A 4,896-nucleotide genomic window follows, 5' to 3' on the forward strand; every position below is an offset into this window, starting at 1 on the left:
TATTTCTAAGAGTTTAGGTTCACTAGACTGACCCTTCAGCCCTGCATCTACAGATGTTTTTTAAACCCTGTTCTAGCTGTCTGTGTGAAATGCGTTAAGTTACAATACAAAAACATTGCTTCCTCTCTTCGTGGAATGTCAATGGTACAATTTTCCCAATGTTTTAATAGTTGTAGCTGGTATTTTCAAAGTAGGTTAAATTACATATAAGTTGAAAGGTAATTCCATGATCTTTTAGAACTCCTGGTATGATGAGGGTTTTCTGGTTAAAGCAATTTATACAGGTAATTCTGATGTGTACCCTAGAGGTCAAAGGTAACATTTCTGTTGACCTGAACATTCCGAAAATGTGTCTGATGGATAGCTGTGAATGTTAGCTTTCCAACGAAGAGGGAATACGTGATCAGTAACTTCTGACGGATAGCTGTGAATGTTAGCTTTCCAACTAAGAGGGAATACGTGATCAGTAACTTCTTGTATGCTGGCATGGTTTGTCATAGGGTAAAATCCCGATGGGAAAAATGGATGGGATGGATGAATAAAGAGTGATAACACAGAGAAAAGCTCCCATTGCTAAACTGCTGTCACACATTTTCAAACTTGAGGGAATTAGACCTTCAACAAAAATCTCAGAGACATCGTCACCCCAAGTGAGCCGGTCTGACCCCCTGGCTCATGAACTAGAGCAGGGGGTCAAACTCATTCCATGGAGGGCCTAGTGTCTGCAGGTTTTTGTCCTTTCAATTAAGACCTAGACAACCAGGTGTGGGGAGTTCCTTACTAATTAGTGACCTTAATTCATCAATCAAGTACAAGGGAGGAGTGAACCTGCAGACACTTGGGCCCTCTGTGGAATGAGTTTGACACATGGACTAGAACCTTAATGAAACCTTTACTTCCCCCAGTGGTACCTTGACGTAAATACATTTGACCTAAAAGCAACAACAACAACAACATTTTTTAACAAAAACTGTAGGGGCAGCACTTTAAACCAGAAATAAATTACAGATTGCACCTTTAATGGTTGACATCATTAAAACATATACACTACCGTTCAAAAGTTTGGGGTCACTTAGAAATGTCCTTGTTTTTGAAAGAACAGCATATTTTTGTTAGTTAAAATAACATCAAATTGATCAGAAATACAGTGCAGACATTGTTAATGTTGTAAATGCCTAATCGAACCCACAAATGCTGATGCTCCAGATACTCAACTAGTCTAAAGAAGGCCAGTTTTATTGCTTCTTTAATCAGAACAACAGTTTTCAGCTGTGCTAACATAATTGCAAAAGGGTTTTCTAATTATCAATTAGCCTTTTAAAATGATAAAATGATAAACTTGGATTAGCTAACACAACATGCCATTGGAACACAGGAGTGATGGTTGCTGATAATGGGTCTCTGTACCTCCTCTGTAGATATTCCATTCAAAATCAGCCATTTCCAGCTACAACAGTCATTTACAACATTAACAATGTCTACACTGTATTTCTAATCAATTTGATGTTATTTTAATGGACAGAGAAATGTGCTTTTCTTTCAAAAACAAGGACATTTCTAAGTGACCCCAAACATTTGAACGGTAGTATATATATATATATATGTATTTTTTTAATGTAATGTAGTTCAGATACTTTTTTTTCATATTGGCCAAAGCCCTTATTTAGAGATTGTGACCGGAGCAAACAGAATGAACATATTGTCTGATGCACGGCTGTGGGATGGTCATATTTACCCATCATCATAATGCAGCAACTTGATGGCCACATCGAACCTCCACTTTATATGCCTGGCCTTGTGGATCTGTCCAAATCCCCCTCCACCAATCACTTCCCAGTCCTGCAGGCTGTCATTACCGATCAGGTCCAGTGCAGGGCTGCTGGGTAACGGCAGCGCCATCTTTCATTCAAAATATATATTACAAAACATTGATGTTAAATACCTCAACTGAGACTTTTCAAAATAGCATGAAGACATTTACAGGCAAGATATGGAGTTGACACAAAAAGTACATAACAGACTATCGCAACTCAGGTATTTGGCCAAATTACTTTATATATATATTGTAGCGACCCGCACAGACAGCTGTGTGTTATGTGTTAGGCTAGGAGGTGGTTGTGTTGTACTGACCAGTACCCGGTGTTCGCGGGGTCCGACCTGTCAATCAACCTGCTATCTGCCAATCACGGGAATGCCTGGAATGTTCTGATGCCGGGCATCCTGGTGGTTGGCGGAGTGGCGTGGAGGGGGTTGGGCAGGGGGTGGAGCATTGGAAGTTAAGACCAGGTTCAGCCTTTGTTCTCTCTCTTACGTCTGGGTTTCACAAGAGAAGGTCACGATTGGCTTGTGGGTTATCTGTCATCTATTTGGCGTGTGCTACGGCCCAAACAGTAGCCTGTGTAAAGTTGGTGCAATAAACCGTCAATTCGTAAACTCAAGCCTCTGTCTGGACAATTGTTCATTTATGATCTAGTCAGGTCATTACAATATATATATATAAACTAATTTGGCCAAATACCTGAGTTGCGATAGTCTGTTATGTACTTTTGTGTATATAATATATATATATTGCACTAAACAATGAAACTCTGTGTTGGGATTCACATGTCAATAACCTGTGAAATGAACCAGTATCATTCAAAAGGTCGTGTTTTACTTCAGTATCATGTCCTACTGCTGTAACATATGATGTGGTTGGCTGATATATAAAATAGTTCCCCTGCTCAGGTGTCAGTAATGTCTGACCAATGGAACATGACCTTCATTCATTTAAACCAATGGGTGAGTGGGATATCATCAGCTGTGCCGTTGGGCACCAGACTGCTGTAACCTTAATTCATTTAAAACGCAGTCATTTAATATCAAATCCACATGTATTTGTCACATACACATGGTTAGCAGATGTTAATGAGAGTGTAGTGAAATGCTTGTGCTTCTAGATCCGACCGTGCAGTAATATCTAACAAGTAATCCAGCCTAACAATTTCACAACAACTACCTGATACACACAAGTGTAAAGGAATGAATAAGAATATGTACATAAAATAAAGGATTGAGTGATGTCCGAACGGCATCGGCAAGATGCAGTAGATGGTATAGAGTACACTATATACATACGAGATGAGTAATGTAGGGTATGTAAACATTAGTGGAATTGTTTAAAGTGGCTAGTGATACATTTATTACATCAATTTTTCCATTATTAAAGTGGCTAGAGTTGACCAATATATATATATATATATATATATATATATATATATCATATTGGGTGGGGGGGTTCTGAATGAATGTAAATTTAGAAAATGCAAAAAGAAAGTTGTTTTAGACCGGCAAACTGTGGAAAGAGAGACATTATACAGCTGGTGGGAGTTGTAGTTCATGTTTGTAGTTCTAAATAAACGGATGTAACTTTTCGGCTTCGCGCTTCTTCTTGGCAGTCAAATACAGGGTTTCGAAACCCAGAGGTGCAAGACGAGACTTCCAGGAAAGATTGCGATACACACCAAACAGACCGGGGTTTCAGAAGTCAATTAGAGAAGTGAAAGATTCTTCCGAAGTTGTTAACTTTCTCAAAATCTAAAGGCACAAGCTAGATTGGAGCCAATGTCTTAAATAGTTGAACATGGCATTACTCCAAGTAAAAACTGACACGTTTTCATTTTCGAAAAAACGTTATATTGTCGTGCCTTTGATCTGATGCACATGCGCATCGTTAGAATATATTACGTCATCAGTTTGAATAGCTGTACGGTCTTTGTCAAATACTTTGAAAACCGGCAAATAAAAGTAAATTCACCCGGAAACACTTACACGTTTTAATATTTATCTTAGTATGATCGCGTTGTCATGTCTTTGACAATGCAAACTTTTAGACTCATTTTTAGCTTACAAAATAAAAATACGGAAGTTACATTTCAGGATCTGACCGTTTGTTCGAAGTAAAATAATGTAAATGTTATTCAATAGAAAATGTTATTAGCGATCATTATGAAACAATCACGTACCTGCATTTGATGTGATTTGTTGAAACTGTTGGTCAATCGTGTGCAAATAGATGTAGGCGTATTGGTTCAGTTTAGCGAAGCATGAATTACTGATAGTTTATTGAAAAATAGTCTGGCTGCTCTGTGTCTGTGAGTAGTGGGGATTTCCACTTTTATGCCATTTGCTACCACGTCATTTCTGGTGAAATATAATTCTTGCAGGATTTACGGATTCTGTTACACATAAAGGCAACAACAATAACAACAATTATAGTGACCTGTATTAGCCTTTTGGTGTTGGGTGGACAGTCCCTGGGTTCGTGCCCCAGTTGGGGCTAACTATTTACATAAATTATTCTTTGATCGTGTATATTTGGTTGATCTAGACATGCACAGTGCTTAATTTGAGCCGGATCCGGTACATCTACACGAGAAAGAAAATCACTGTTTGTAATGTAAAAATTATAATCAAAAGCACCCAGAGTTCATTTGAGTTATGCCCTCAATACCTAATTCTGCTGCCCCTAAAAAAACGTAATTGTAAAACGTAGATGTTCAGTCCGCGCCTGATATTCTTAGAATTCATTCGTGTTGGGCCGGTCCGGTTTTATGGTTTGCGCAATATTATAGACTATGTTTTTGAGAGCAACGCGTAGCCGTTGCTGCGGTGAAGAGAGATCTATGATCTCGCTCCCTCTCTGCTCTAATTGACACGCAACTCTCATCTCTTAAACGGTTGCACTTCATCATTTATACACTTATAGAGTCATACCGCGGGAAGGTGCTGGAGGAGCAGCACCCTGATCATACCGCGGGAAGGTGCTGGAGGAGCAGCACCCCTGATTAATTGAAATGCATTTGCTGACGTTATAAAATTACTGCTGTCTGTTCAGAAAGAAATTATTCTGAATAC

General features: G+C 38.8%; 1 pseudogene; it reads right to left on the reverse strand.

The window, feature by feature from the left end:
• The window catches only part of LOC118381107 (serine/threonine-protein kinase 10-like), a 13,543-nt pseudogene extending 9,398 nt beyond the window's left edge, over window positions 1-4,145 (reverse strand).
• Window positions 4,146-4,896: the final 751 nt, after the last annotated feature.

This window comes from Oncorhynchus keta, unplaced genomic scaffold, assembly GCF_023373465.1.
Source record: "Oncorhynchus keta strain PuntledgeMale-10-30-2019 unplaced genomic scaffold, Oket_V2 Un_contig_25540_pilon_pilon, whole genome shotgun sequence".
Taxonomy (NCBI): Eukaryota; Metazoa; Chordata; class Actinopteri; order Salmoniformes; family Salmonidae; genus Oncorhynchus; species Oncorhynchus keta.